Source organism: Pan paniscus, chromosome 5 (genome assembly GCF_029289425.2).
Source record: "Pan paniscus chromosome 5, NHGRI_mPanPan1-v2.0_pri, whole genome shotgun sequence".
In the NCBI taxonomy this organism is placed as follows: domain Eukaryota; kingdom Metazoa; phylum Chordata; class Mammalia; order Primates; family Hominidae; genus Pan; species Pan paniscus.
The window spans coordinates 151,799,458-151,815,312 of NC_073254.2; the positions used below are offsets into that span (position 1 = coordinate 151,799,458).

General features: G+C 39.7%; 1 protein-coding gene and 1 pseudogene across 1 annotated transcript in view; one reads left to right on the forward strand and one right to left on the reverse strand.

Annotated features, from left to right (window-relative positions):
• ENPP1 (ectonucleotide pyrophosphatase/phosphodiesterase 1) overlaps positions 1-15,855 on the forward strand; it is an 85,058-nt gene that overhangs the window by 1,641 nt on the left and 67,562 nt on the right. The gene's annotated exons all lie outside the window — the stretch shown is intronic.
• Positions 10,083-10,369, reverse strand: LOC106634915 (selenoprotein K-like; annotated as a pseudogene).

The window sequence follows — 15,855 nt, forward strand, 5'->3', positions numbered from 1 at the left end:
GTTTCACACACAATGAGGTAGTCGATAATTGTATATGGAATCAGTGTGTAACTCTAGTGTGAAACCATTTCTACATGCCTATAAATCTTTACAGGTTTTCCAATTGCAAAATTCAGGTTTTAAATTTTTCTTGCTCATTTACTTATACATCCACAACAGATATAATCAAAAGGTCTACTTTTGGAATAAGCTGTCCAGTCTTTGAGACCTGCAGTCAACTGGTCAAACAGCATTCTGTGTGATGATGCTACTCTGGGCATTTGACATGGAAGTGTCCTAGGACTTACTTCCACAAGTAGGACTGTTATGGACCTTTTTTATCCATTAATTGGGGTCTTTTGCATCTTTTGAATTGGAAAGAATTCTTACTTCATATCTTTTGATGGAACACTGTGAGACATTAACATACAAACGTTACCAAATAGACCTGGTGCGGTGACTCATACCTATTATCCCAGCACTTTGGGAAGTTGAGGTGGTTCCATTGCTTGAGCCCAGGAGTTTGAGACCAGCCTGGGCAACATGATGAAACCCATCTCTACAAAAGATACAAAAATTAGCTGGGTATGGTAGCATGCGTCTATGTCCCAGCTACTTGGGAGGCTGACATGGGAGGTTCAGCTGAGCCAGGGAAAGTTAAGGCTGCAGTGAACTGTGATTGTGCCACTGCATTTCAGCTTGGGTGACACGGTGAGACCCTTTATTGTTGAAATTGCTATTTAACTACTGAACTGAAAGTGCGAACTCGTATTCTTCTTTCCTTTCCCTACTTCAATACCTTTTTCCCCCAACCCCTTCTCCCCCAAGAACTTCCCCAAATAATGGGCTTCCAAAGGGAAAAGGCCCCAAAAGCATCCTGACAATTGTCGTCAAAGAGCTCTGGGATATGTCTTCTAGAGAGGAGCTGCAATTATAGAATTCCTTTTGTTTTCAGATTAAACCTCAGCACACTTTTCATAAAGCTGCAGAAACAGATTGAACTAATTGCACCCTGGGGTTGGGATTAGGAGAGGCCCAGCACTATGATCCTCAGCTACACTGTTTTAATTTAGCAGGATAAATAGAAGAGTTGCCTTGCCTTGCAGAGGCAATCATGTTGCAGTGGCAATGTAATTTTTACATTACTCTGCAGTTTTCTCAGATAAACTAAAATGGTGTAGATGTGTGAGAGTGGATGAAGAAGTGAGGATTCTGTCCTACCCTGGCTTCTCCCCACTGTGGTGTTTGATCTTAGGAGAGGGCCACCAAGCTGTGCTTTAGAGGCTTTTGGCCCTGGGCCCTGGAATGCTTGTGCCTAGGTACTGAGCCAAACTGAGGAAAACAGCAAGAGGGAAAAACAAGTATTATTCTCTACATGTGTCAGTAGGTATGTTAAATATTAGATGCGTTTCCTTGGTTGTAAATGAAGTTTTGAACTGAAGTGTAGACTTCCACCGAGATGTGTTGACTTGGAGATGTATTTAAATATCCCTCTTGTTTCTTGGTGTGATTTTACAGTCATGTAATTCTCAACTACATTGCAATACATTTCTCCAGTTAGCTCCTCAAAAGCATTTTTTTTGTGTTGTTTGTGACCTTCTGCTATACTTATGAATACATATATCTGTGTATCTGTGTATGTGTAAAGGGCTTGCGTATGGGTGGTGGTCACTGAAGACTACTTTCATGTTTCAGTGAAAGAGTTCTTTAAAAAAACATATATATATATATATATATATATATATATATATATATATATATATATATATATATATGTAGAGAGTCCGTTTGGCTCAAGTTTGAGGACTGCAACCCAGGAGCATAGATTCAAGTTGCCCTGAGTAGATGCTCCTTTTAGCAGCAGTTACAAATGGGTTTTTAAAGGAAAAAGGAAGAGGCAGTTCCTAAGTTGTTTATCAAGCATTCATGTTACAATAACAAGCTATTGGTTGGCTATACATTGTTCTTTGTATCACACATTCCAGGAACATGAAGATAGTGGGTGAGGCAGCTGTCAGGAACAAAATGCTTTTAAAGAATTGCCCCTGGGAATGGGTGCAGTGATGTGACTGAAGTCCCATGCTCATGTCCCTCTGGGCCTGATAAATTTTGCATAGTTCGCATATCTCAGACTGCTCTGAGCAATTTTTCTTTCTCATTTCCTCCTTTTAATAAAAATCTTTCTCTTCTTAAAATACTGATGATCAACGTTTTGGATGTAAGTTTGTCCCACACTGCTGGGAAGGCTCATTTCCGGATAGTCTTGTCCCATGTCAGAGGGAATGAGATGGGCAGAAGTACTATCACTTAAGAACTTAGTGAGGTTCCAAGGCTGAATTGGTAGGCAACAATTCAGGGATTGGATTGAAAAATAAGGGGACGGAGCAGCGGGATTTCAGGTCATTCACTTACACTGGAGTTGAGGTATGTTGGGTCATTTCTAAGCATCTAGCTATTATGATGAGTTTTTTGTTATAGAATTTTGTGGTAGACTTTAGACATCTAGAAATACAAAGCATAATCAATTTAAGAATCAAAAGGATGACACAAATAAGGACAATTATCAACAAAACAACTTGAAATACAAATATGAAAAGTGTTCCTATTCCTGAAGGTAACCAAATGAATATTTTAATCCACTTCTTGTCCTGGTCTAAAGAACAAAGTGTTGAAGATCTCCACTGAGGAAGATGTCCACTCAGGCAGGGCAGCCTGATATTGGCCCTTCTAATGTGGCTAGGAGTCCTTTATTTGATGGTATTTTCTATTAAACAAAATCTTCCAGGTTGGAGACCATGATCTTTGATGTTTTTGTCTCCTAAGAGCTTGCTGTTAAAAGAATCCTTAATTAATTTAGAATTTTCAGTGAGAAACTTATAAGGCCTTGACAATAGTGAAGAGTATCACCTTGTTAATGGAAAAACCAAACTCTGTAAAATATTTTAAAGAGCTTTATCCTGAGCCAAGATGAGTCACTGTGGCTCAGGGAAACACTTTCTCAAGGAGTCCTGAGAACGTGCACCTGAGGCAGTTGGATTACTGTTTGTTTTTATATATTTCAGGGAGGCAGGAGTTACTGGCAAAGACATAAATCAGTACATGAAAGGTATACATTGATTCCATATGAAAAGATGGGATATCTTAAAGCAAGGGCTTACAGGTTATTTATTCAGCATATTCAGAGATTTTTTTTTTTTTTTTTTTTTTTTGTTGTGAGACAGTCTTGCTCTGTCACCCAGGCTAGAGTGCAATAGCACAATCTCGGCCCACTGCAACCTCCCACTCCCGGGTTCAAGCGATTCTCCTGTCTCAGCCTCCCAAGTAGCTGGGATTACAGGCACACACCACCACTCCTGGCTAATTTTTTTGTATTTTAGTAGAGACGGGGTTTCACTTTGTTGCCCAGGCTGGTCTTGAACTCCTGAGCTCAGGAATTTCACCCACCTCAGCCTCCCAAAGTGCTATGATTATAGGCATGAGCCACTTTGCCCGGCGATTCGGAGATTCTTTAATTTGCAAATGATTAAAGGAGTAAGGCTCTGTCTAAAACTTGGAATCAACAGAAAGGGCTGTTGTGGCTGTGTGTGATGGCTCATGCCTGTAATCCCAGCATTTTGGGAGGCTGAGGCAGGCGGGATCATTTGAGGTCAGGAGTTCAAGACCAGAATGACCAACATGGTGAAACCCCTTTTTTTGTAAAAATACAAAAAAATTTAGCAGGGCATGGTAGTACATGCCTGTAGTGCCAACCACTTGGGAGGCTGAGGCAGGAGAATCGCTTGAACCCGGGAGGCGGAGGTTGCAGTGAGCCGAGATTACACCATTACACTCCAGCCTAGGTGACAGAGCAAGACTCTGTCTCAAAAAAAAAAAAAGGGATGTTGTAAGTTAAGCATGATGCTATGTAGCAAAATTGATGGGTGTGCAGACATGACTTAACCCTCTCCTTGCATACCCTTAAGGTCTTGTTTATAACTTGATGTCTTATTGCCACAGAGACGTTTTTGCGGCCTTATTTCTGTTGTAACATTAATGCTGGTCAGTTGTTACGCCTCAACTCCAAAAGGGAGGGAGTATAATGAAGTGCGTTTGACCTCTCTTCCTATTTTGACTGAGAGCTCAGTTTTTGAGGTTTCTCTGGGGTCTCCTTGGCAGAGAGTGGGTCCACTCAGTTGGTCGAGGGCTTTGGATTTTATTTTTAGTTTACAACTTTTCAGGAGAGCTGGTTCATAGTCTCCTTCATCCAGGTGCATGGATCTTTCCATTCTTATTTCAAAAGGAGAAAGCTGATGTTTTCCAAGCAGGGTAGAATGTAAGTTAAGCAAATGGAAGAGCCTTAGGCCAGGGAAGGTTAAAGCTTTCTGTAAGCTTTGCCAATTAACTTTTCATGATTCCATTTATTTATTCTTCCACTCTGGAAGACTGAGTGTGGTTTGCACAATGGAAATGCCGATCCATCCAATCTCAATCAGCTTCAACCACACAAGATAAGATTTCTGGCGGAGCATAGAGGCTAATGCCTGAAATCCCAGAACTTTGGGAGGCTGATGTGGGAGGACTGCTTGAGCTCAAGAGTTCACGACCTACCTGGGCAACACAGTGAGACCTCATCTCCACAACATGTGGTAGGACTTCCAAAAATGGATAATGCAATGAGTTCATGCTGGTACCAAGCACTGATTTTAGAGAAAAACACCAGGTGGTGGTGGGAAGTCACTGTGAATCCTGCTGACCTAAAGAAAAAAAAAAAAACCAAGGCAAAATTAATATAATTATAGAGCTTTATTTGGGCCAAGTTTGAGGAATACAACCCAGGAGCATAGATTCAAGTTGCCCTGAGTATATGCTGTGAAAGAGTTCTTTATAAGAGGCAGAAGCTGGCATTATTTGAGATTTGGGTGTAAAAATTATAATTCAATTAGCTTCCTTTTCCTTCCCTTATAATCCATTATCTTAACTCTAGAATATGGAAGGAAGAATGTTCAAGCTAAGTCTCTACTCTTAATCAGACTTGGAGTTGACATTGCTCCTTTGGTTTATAAAATTTGTTATCTGTCCAGCCATAGTTGAACATTTTAATTCAGAATAACCAGAGCATCTTAAGAGGCCAGAGAAGTGTTCTCTGTGTCCCTTATGGTATTTGTTTCACATGTTCTAATAAAATACATAAAGGATTCCTAGGAACCCAAGACTGTTGTTTTTACTATTAGGCAGAGGATAGTACCTGACACTCAATGTCAGCTTTTAATTGCTTGAATGAATGTACTGCATTTTTTGTTAGACTGAGCCACACTTTGATTTGGAAAAGGGGAAGATGGGAAGACTAAATACACAAGCAGGGACCCATAGGGTCTGTGATGGTCAGGAATCCACATAGAGATAACACTTGGGTATAAATTCAGGGGTAAGATTAAAACTGGGATATAATTTTATTTGGGTATAGGGAGATGGAGGAGATAGTGAAGGAACAGAAGTACCCAACTAAGGTGAAGGTGCCTAAGAAGAAGGCAGACGGGGCCTCTGTGATAACATGGATTCAGAATCAGAAATCTAGTCAGTGAACATTCTCTCAGGTACAGACACTCCAAGTGTGGCAGTCGGCATGTATGAAGGAGAGCCTCCTTCACTTACACCAAGGCCTCTTTGGTTTTGATAACTTTGCTGCCACACCCTGAATTCAGTCTTTGTGATTCTTCACTCTTCTTCAGCATTGCTTTCTGTCCCTTCTTTTCTTCTGCCTTGAATCTTGTTCTGGTATTTCTTTCTCACCATTTGTAGCTCAGCTGTTTCCACTCCATGTTGTCTCTTTCTCAGGGATACGTAGCTACTGTTTCAAAAGCACTTTGCTAATTTCTATTTCACTTGTTTAGTTAACTTTGGACACTCAGTTTTGTCATCTCCTGCCCCCATCATATCCTAATCATGACTCTGAAGAAAATCCTTGGTGGTCACGTTGAGAGACCTTATGTGTTCTGTATAATAAAGAACTGGGGGCCATTAACCTTTCTAGAGCATTTACAGAAATTTTTATCTATCAGCCTTTTTTTTTTTTTTTTGAGACGGAGTTTCACTTTGTAGTGCAGGCTGAAGTGCTTGGCTCACTGCAACCTCTGTCTGCCTCCCGGATTCAAGTGATTATCCTGCCTTAGCCTCCTGAGTAGCTGGGATTACAGGCGCGCACCACCACACCTGGCTAATTTTTTTTTTTTTTTTTTTGTATTTTTAGTAGAGACAGGGTTTTGCCATGTTGGCCAGGCTGGTCTCGAACTCCTGACCTCAAGTGATCTGCCCGCCTCGGCCTCCCAAAGTGCTGGGATTACAGGCGTGAGCCACCACGCCCGGCTGTATCAGCTTTTCATCTTCATCCAGCTGACTCTTTTTATCTTAAGTAGCAATATTAAAGGTAAATGAAAATAGTTTCATATTCAATTTTGCTCTCAAGTTTGATGACTACCATTGTAAAATATTTGTGTGACATTTAAGATACAGCAAATGTATTTCATCTATATTGTGGCCTTTTTGTACAAGCCAGAGAACTTTATCATGATTTATAACTTCTTTTTTTTTCTTACTATGGGGAGAGGCATTTAAGTTCCAGACAACTTAGGAACAAATAAGCATTTGGAATACAACTTGTAATTAGAGATCTGCTTTTGGTTAAAATAAGCATGCCTCCATCAACCATAAAATACCCCCCAAACAAGAAAAAATAAACAAGAAACCTTTTAGCAAATGAGCTCAGGGCCGAACATAGATTACTCTTCTAAGCATAAATCTTGTGCAACAACACCTGATACTCAGAATTCTGACCCAGCTCGAAAATCCCTTGTCATCAGATAAAAACTAAGTTATGCATTTACCAAGGAAAGACAATGTAGGAACACATTTAAGGTTTTTCAAAAGAGTGACCAGAATATTCAGTTAAATATTAACGAGAAGACTATTTTCTGAGTATTCTAGTTATCTGAGATTTAGTTGCAAGAATTAAGATATCTGTAGTGTCTTTGAAAAATTATTTTTACCTTTTTTTACTTTTAGTTTTTAGAAGAAGTGTTGGTAGAAGTGTAGGTGGTAGAAGTTTAGATGGTTATAATCATTTTTGTAGCACTTGGCAGCTTTAAAAAGCATTTCCCATATATTTTTGATTGATCCTCAATACTCAACAACTGTGAAATAGGAAAGTATGATGACAGTCAATTCTGCTTTACAGATAAGGAATCTGAGGCTCAGTCAGGGATTCAGTCAGGTTTCCATGCAGACATTATTGTGCATAAAAACCACCTGGGAAGTGTTAAAGACAGAGATTCCTAGGCTCCAATCTCAGTGATTATGATTTAATAGATTTGGAATGGACCCAAAGAATCCTCACTTTTTAACAAGCACCTCAAGTTATTCAGATGTAGGTGGTTGATTTACTGTACTTCTAGCAACAATGGGCTAAATTTATAGGCAAAAGCCACACCATTAGTACATAATAGACTATGATGGTAACTGGAAGGACTTTTATCTACAGATTTTTATCATGGACTAGTAGCTAATGCCATCCCATTCATTTGCTAAATGTTATATCCTATTCATCAAGCTTGGCCTGCTGTTGGGTTTCCAACTCTCCTTTGCCTGCTTCAGTATAACAATATGTAATTAGAACCTAAGAAATTTCTGGTGTGGTGATGCTAAAGCTTGCCTCTATATTGAGATATATATGTGTCTTTGGTAGTTCAATGATGAGATTTTCCTGGGTGGAAGCCAAAATTAGTGCACTTTATTAGTGTGAAGTCAACAATCAGCTGTTTCTGGGAGCTTCCAAAGTAGGTATACTTTTGGGAAATTGTGCTTTTCTTCTTAGTTTGAGTTTCCTTCTTGGCTTATTTTGAAATGTAGTAGAATAGAAAAATAGAGAGTTTTGATAGAAAGTGATTTTGGGATGTGTGGTGGCTCGTGCCTCTAAAGGAGACCGAGGCAGGAGAATCACTTGAGGCCATAATTTAAGATCAGCCTGGGCAATATAATGAAACCCCATGTCTGTCTCTCTCTCTCAATCTCTCTCTGTCTCTCTTTCTTTCTCTCTCTCCATACACACACACACACACACACACGTGTGTATGTACATATCTCCATATTTTATATATATGTATAATATGCATAAGAAAATCATTTTGGAGGAAGTAAATTGTCACAGCGAATTGTCACAAGTGTTTCTCATTTATGGATTGACCATTTTCTCACCGTATTTCAGGACTTTGCACAGACTTAGCTGGCAAACATCCTATAACAGGTGTGATTTGAGAGTCTTAAAAAAAAAAATCACTATCTTGGTTTTCAGGTGAATATTTTTGAGAAACTAGCTTGTTCCTAAAGGTGTGTTTCCCAATCCCCCTCCTGCTTAGAAAGCTTTTTTTGACGTTAGCAAGCATCTGGGGGATCTTGATGATCTCTTATGGTTAGAGAGAGAGAATTGAAAAGAAACTCAGTAGATTAAGACATTATTTGCCCTTTCACTGTGTTGACTTTTACACCGTGGCATTAAAGGAGTGATGGCACCTTAGCAGACGTCATTGCAATGACACCAATTGTACAAGTAGTCGTGCACTTGCAATAAAAAAAAAAGCCATTTCACTAAAAAGAACACCTTAGATGAAGCAATAAAAATGTCCTTGATGAGGCTGGTCGCGGTGGCTCACGTTTGTAATCCTTGCACTTTGGGAGGCCGAGGCGGGTGGATCACGAGGTCAGGAGATCGAGACCATCCTGGCTAACAGGGTGAAATGCCATCTCTACTAAAAATACAAAAAAAATTAGCCGGGCATGGTGGTGGGCGCCTGTAGTCCCAGCTACTTGGGAGGCTGAGGCAGGAGAATGGCATGGACCCAGGAGGCGGAGGTTGCAGTGAGCCGAGATCGTGCCACTGCACTCCAGCCTGGGTGACAGAGCGAGACTCTGTCTCAAAAAAAAAAAAAAATGTCCTTGATGAAGCAGATTTAATAATCTGAAACCTAGATTACTTGTCTTTCTGATATTCTATGTGACACAATTGGAAGTATGCATGTAGCATATCTGCTGCATACTGAAGTACTGTTTTCTAGAGGAAAAGCAGCTGTGCAGTTGTTTAAGTTGCAAGCTGAACTAATTTTTTTTCAAAGAACACCATTTTTATTTGAAAGAACTGACAAGCTTTTTATTTAGACTTATTTATTTGACATATTTTCTCAAAAATGAGTGATGTTAACTTGTCCCTTCAAGGAAAACCTATGAAGCTATCAGCTGTCTATGATAAAATCTGAGCTTCCAAGCAAAAATTAGAATTTTGAAAAACTTGTATTTGCCATTTGAGTGTAACAGCTTCCTGATCCTTACACAAAATTGATGAAGATAGCGAGGAATGTGGTTTTTTTTCATGTTGTTTAATGACATGCGTTAACATTTGGAAGAATGATAGAACTTAGTGAACCAATATTTTCCAAAGGATGAGTGGATGATGTTACAAAATTATGCATTGGTATAATTTCCATTCAAAGTGCAAGATAGACTAATGGATTTTAATGTAACAGTATGTAAAGTTCAGTAATACCTTTTCCATTTTTATGCCATAATTTACTTTTTTCAAAAGACAAATATAAGATAAAAATTAATTCAAGAGCACAGATATATGCATTCTATCGAAATGAATACAATGTGATTTATAAATGAGAACAAATTACCAATGAACATTATTTCAGAAGTTGAAAAGGTGACACTAAGTGTTAAATACACGGCCTTTTAGTTATATTCTTCAGATTCAGTTTTTTTGTGAATTTAATATAAAGATGAGGAGTTCATTTTGCAACCTAAAAATACTTACTTATTGAAACTATATTAATACTTTAATAAACTATACAAAAAAGATAATGAGACAAACGTGCATTTGTGGAACTGCATGTCAGTCAGCCAGTTCCCTGCAGAGGGAATTCCCAGCATTACCTCATTCATCTGTGAGGACACAGAGCAGTCCCTATTTAGACACACACATTTGTCAACTGCTCCAGCATGGCCAGCCCCCCACTTCTTGATGGTTTCTTTCTGCTATGAATATGCATGTCCAGTTGTCTGCTTCGTAGAGCAGACATTTACCTTCCTCATCCACCAGCCATTGGAGGAGGACTGGGGCCACGCAAATGATTGATTCGACCAATTCTTTGGGGAGAGTTTCCCAGTGGCCCTCTTCCATCATCATATCTGGAATCAGATGAGTTTCCATAGCTTCTTTTTTTTTTTTCGCATCTTGCTGAAGCAGAGTTTTGAAAAGCAAAACCACAAACTCAGCTGTTCCCCATAAGAAATCTGTTATCAAAGATAATCTCCATGGAGACTGACTCCAGCTGTCCAGCACTTGTCCATTCGCGATGTAAACCATCTTGCCCCCCTTCCCTGCTTCAGAGCGACTGGCCATAGTTTAAGAAATTACTACTTTTAGAATTTTGGTGTGGTTTTAAAGAAGAATGTCCATAATCATCTGAAAAGGCATCTTAGGGTTGTTAGTAACTTTTAGAAGTATAATGGGATCCTGATAAGAAAAATTTCGTGAATATATTTACAAATATTTAGGAAATAGGTGTACATTCAGTAATATTTTCAGTAATATTTTTCAGAACTAGGGGATGTGAGGGCGATCTGGCTGTGACTTCTATCACCCCATTGATCGCCAGGGCTGATTTGGCTATCTGGCTGGCTAGGCGGGTGTCCCCTTCCTCCCTCACTACTCCACGTGTGTCCCTCCCGAAGATGTGCGCTCGGTTGAAGAAGATGACCATCTTCCATAGATGAGAACCAGTCTTTGGTCAAGGGTATATGAATAGGTGCACTCCCCTGCTAGAACCTCCAAACAAACTCTCAAGAACTAGGGAGAGGAGAGTGAAAATTAACCTAGTTACAATGATTGTATCCTTACATTCTTCTATAAATTTCAAAATACTTCTACATCTCCTACCTCATTAGTCCAAACCACAGCTCTGCTGTTATCCGTCCCCATGTTAGAGATGAAAAAATCATGGCTCAGAGAAAGTTTGGAGACTTTCCAAGATCACAAAATTAATAATTCTGTTGATCTCATCTCTGTAGTTTATTGGTGAATAGTTTTGGAGTCAGACAAAATCAGGTTTAAATCCTGCTACGGTTACTAGCTGTTTGAATATAGACAAAGAAGTTTCCTAAATAGTACCACAACTGTAGCATAGAGACAAAATCATATTAGAGTGTGTTAGGAGAAGTAAATTATATAATGTGTACAAAATGGTGCATAATATGCCCTGAATAAGTGTTTTTTTCTTGTTATTGTTGATAAGCTTCAATGTGACAGAATTTTTTATTTTACCTTACTCAGAAGGCACTTTACATCCTTAACTACCCAAAGTGTGGTCTGCAGACTGACATATCAGCATTATCCTCTTAGTATTTGTAAGAAATGCAGAATCTTGGGCCCCACCCCAGACCTACTAAACCAAGATCTGCATTTTCATAGATCCTCAGAGGTTTGTCTGAACAATTAAGTTTGAGTATCAGCACTCCATAAGGCTATGAGACAGCACAGAAGGCACCACATCTGGAATTTCTGTAGCTGGGAATTCTAATTAACCCTCGCTGTGCCACTGACTTCATACATGATGTTGTGATTAGAAACCTAAAACAAAATGAAAAAACTCAGTGGGCCTCCATGACCTCAACTGTGGTTGCATTAGGTTGAATTGGTGCTACTGCTGGTTGCATTTGGCCCCTTTCCTTCCGTGAACCTCAGTGGCACATGGATACAAGTAGCCCCATTGCTCTTGCACATATATGCCATCTCTGTCTTTCAGGAACCTGCCTGTGCTCTCGTGTGTTGCTTATAATTTAATTGCCTTCTTTTACTCTGCACTGGCTTGTCCTTTAATTGCTCTTTATTGCCCTTAGCGTTGCCAATCTTCTGTCTTTGCTGTTACCTGATAACATTCAGATGTTTTTCCAATTCAGCCATCCATCTATCAAAATATCATGTAGATGGTGCTTTCCATCGCACGATCAATGGAACTATCCAATTCCAAGTTTCCACTGCAGTCCCCTCTCAACAATCAACGGTATACTTGACACAAAACCAAAACAAAGGAATCTTATACCAACGCTTTTTCAGGTGATGTAAAATCAGGTTAAATGTCCTTGGCCCAGAGTTTATTCCATAATACTTCATCATCCAAACACACTAGCTTCCTATAAACTGCCACCCAGCACCATTTCGATTAGAATCTCTGGGATACTAGGAAACAGGTGAATGAAATATTCATGTGGGAACAGTGTGGTTTAGGAGCATTATGAGTAGACTCTGTTGGTCTTACCTACTTTTGGATTAGTCGGGGAAATAAGCAGGAAACAACTCTACTTGGACACGATTTATTTGAATACCTTACTAATCAGCACAAAGGAGGTAAATGTGAAGAATATTGACATATATAAGTATTTATACATTTGTTATCTCTTAGAAACTTTCAAAGAAAAAGAATATTGAGTATTATGGAATGATTCAAGCAAAGGTCTTCAGAGACAGCGTTCATGTAAAGGGTCTAAACTGGAATCACAGGAATCATTTGCTATGTGACCTTTGAACAATTACTTTCTTTCTTTGACTTTCAGTTTCCTTAACCGTAATATGAGGAGTTGGATTAGATGGGTTCCTTCTAGTTCCAAAATATTTGTTTTGAGAGCTTATAATATTTTCCCCATTGTTATAAAAATACTATCTATTGCAAAAAATTCAGAAAATATAAAAAAGTATAAAGAAGAAAATGAAAATTGCTTTTGGGTTTTTTCCCCTCCAGGACTTTTCTATGTGTACATATCACTTTTAAAAAAAAAAAAACAAAGATGAGATCACTTTGTGTGTATTATTCTGTTGCCTTTTTTCATTTATATTCCATTATGAAAGTTTACCATTGATAGACAGCTTTCTAATGTACTTTTCATAAGTAGGATTTTGAGACTTTTATTTTAGTATCCTCAATTCAATAGGTAATCTTTGAAACTATTTCTATGCATACTTTAGACATTCTCAGTCCCCAAGAATTTCCAGCTTTTTGGTACATGTTTGTTTTCTGTTTTATTCATTCCTCAGCTCCATCTCTATTGCTTATGTCTCTTTTTCATGGTTAAATTACTAGTTTTTCTAAAATAATAGCTTCTCTGCATTATGTTTCTGCTCAGAATTTTTCCGGGACTGCCACAGCACACAATGAGAAAATATATACTCCTAAGCCGAGACTAGTTTTTATTTCCCACACGCGGGGTAACAGTAGACGTTAATCACTGTAGGGCTCACCATGAATAGTTTCATCCATTCGTAGCAGTGCTGAAAGTCTGTGACATATGTGTTCAGTCATTTATGAGTTAATATTTGTCAACCACTTAGAGTAGACCCTTGCTGGTAGTAAGTGCTATGTGTGTTTGTTAAATACATACATACCTATTTGTGTTTACTATTTGTCCGGCCCTATGCTAAAGACTTATCTCCTTTAATGGGTACAGTTCTGTGAGGTAGGAGGGAGCAAATCTGTTGGCTTGGGAGTGTCTGGCCTAGCCTCCATACCTCAGTGGGACTCAGTATCCTATATGATGTATAGTACATGCAATATTATGTGCATACTTTGTATTTAGGAGATTGTAGGGCTCAGATATGTTTCAGTCAACTGCTGCTGTGATGGCACTTTGCCCATTTAGAGAGTCAAAAAAGGACTGAAGATGCATATCTCTCTTCAGCATTCCACACCTCTGAAGCACGCCTTCTATGACATTCAGCTCAGCCTTGTACAGTTCTCCAAATACACTTTGTACAGATTATATCTGTTTTCTACCCCACCGTGATTTTTTTAACCTCTCCTTTTCTCACCCAACATCAGGCACCCACCAAGACCCAACTCAATGTGTCCTCTCAAATGAAACATTCTTTAGATGCTCTTTGGCCCCATCTCCCTGTCCCAGAACCACTCAATTGCTACTGAATCCTGTTGAGGCCATAGAGCTTAGTGAGTAAGGGCCAGACCCTGGAGCCAGAGTGCTGGAGTGTAAATCGCATCTCTGCCAATAATTGCTTTGGGTCTTTGGGCAGGTCCCTTAACTTCTCTGTGTCATAGCTTCCTTGCCTATTAAATGGGGATAATAGTAGTAGTACCTCATAGGTTTGTTTTGAGGGTTAGATGGATTCATATTTATAAACTAATGAGAAGAGTGCCTGATAGTAGATGCTAGATCAGGGTTCAATATTGTTATTGCTATGGTTTGTAACTTATTTAACAAATATGTAGAGTTTTTACTGTGTGGGCAGTCTGGTGCAAGAGGCTGGGGGCTAAATGGTCAAAGGGAAAGTTTACTTACTGTCTGTTTTTTGGGTTTTATCTGAGGGGACCAGATATTTATCGAAGAATTACACAAGAATATCTCAAGTTGCAGCTGAAATAAGTGCAGCCCAGAAGCTGTGTACATAGCGAGGGGGAATTAGCCTTGTCCAGGAGGTCTGAGAAGGCATTTCTTAGGAAGTGACAGGCGAGCAGAAGAGGATTATGAGAAAAGGCAGCAGCAGGGGAAAGGCCCTGGGAGAGGAGACGACATGGCCCATCCCAGAGCTTGGAGGAGGCCAGGATGGCTGGTGTGCAGCGCTGAGTGGAGTGTAATGGGGATGAGGTGGGAAATGTTGCCAGAGCCATCTCCAGGCAGGAGTTGTTGTTGTTGTTGTTGTTGTTGTTGTTGTTGTTGTTGTTGTTTGAAACGGAGTCTCTCTCTGTCATCCAGGCTGTAGTGCAGTGGCGCCATCTCAGCTCACTGCAACCTCTGCCTCCCAGGTTCAAGCGATTCTCCTGCCTCAGCCTCCCGAGTAGCTGGGATTATAGGTGCTCGTCACCATGCCCAGCTAATTTTTTGTATTTTTAGTAGAGACGGGGTTTCACTGTGTTGGCCAGGGTGGTCTCAAACTCCAGACCTCATGATTCACCCACCTCGGCCTCCCAAAGTGCTGGGATTACAAGTATGAGCCACCGTGCCCAGCTGGTTTTTGTTTTAAGAGCAATTGGAGGCCGGGTGCAGTGGCTCACGCCTGTAATCCCAGCACTTCGGGAGGCTGAGGCCGGCAGATCACTTGAGCCAAGAGTTCAAGACCAGCCTGGGCAACATGGTGAAACCCCATGTCTACCAAAAATACAAAAATTAGCCTGTCGTCGTGGCACACACCTGTAATCCCAGCTACTCGGGAGGCTGAGGCACCAGAATTGCTTGAACCCGGGAGGTGGAGGTTGCAGTGAGCCGAGATGGCGCCACTGCACTCCAGCCTGGGTGACAGAGCGAGACTGTGTCTCAAAAAAAAAAAAACAAAAACAAAACAAAAGCAATTGAAAGCAATTGGAAATCACTGAAATATTTTTCTGTTTGGTTTCTTTTTTATTTTTGTTCTTAGTGACAAGGTCTGATTTACTTTTGGAAAAGTCATTTTATAATAGCTTTAGTGGCACAAACAAATCAACGGGACCCTGAAAACTATAATAGCTTTAGTGGCACTAACAAATCAAAGGGAGCCTGAAAATAAAAGAGCACACTGTCTTTTTGTTGTTGTTGTTGTTAATTGACCACTTCGTAACTTTTTTTATTCCTGCTAGATTTTGAGTCTGTAGATGTGTTCACTCCAAGATGATAACCACTAGCTACATGTGGCTATTTAAATTAAAATTTCATTTAATTAAACTTTAATGAAGCAAAAAGTTTATTTCCTCAATCACTCTTGCCACATCCATAGTGCTATGCAATGGCACACGGCTAGTCACTTTCATATTGACAGTACAGATCTGTGGAACATTTTTAGCATCTTAAAAACTTCTCTTGGATAGCATGTAA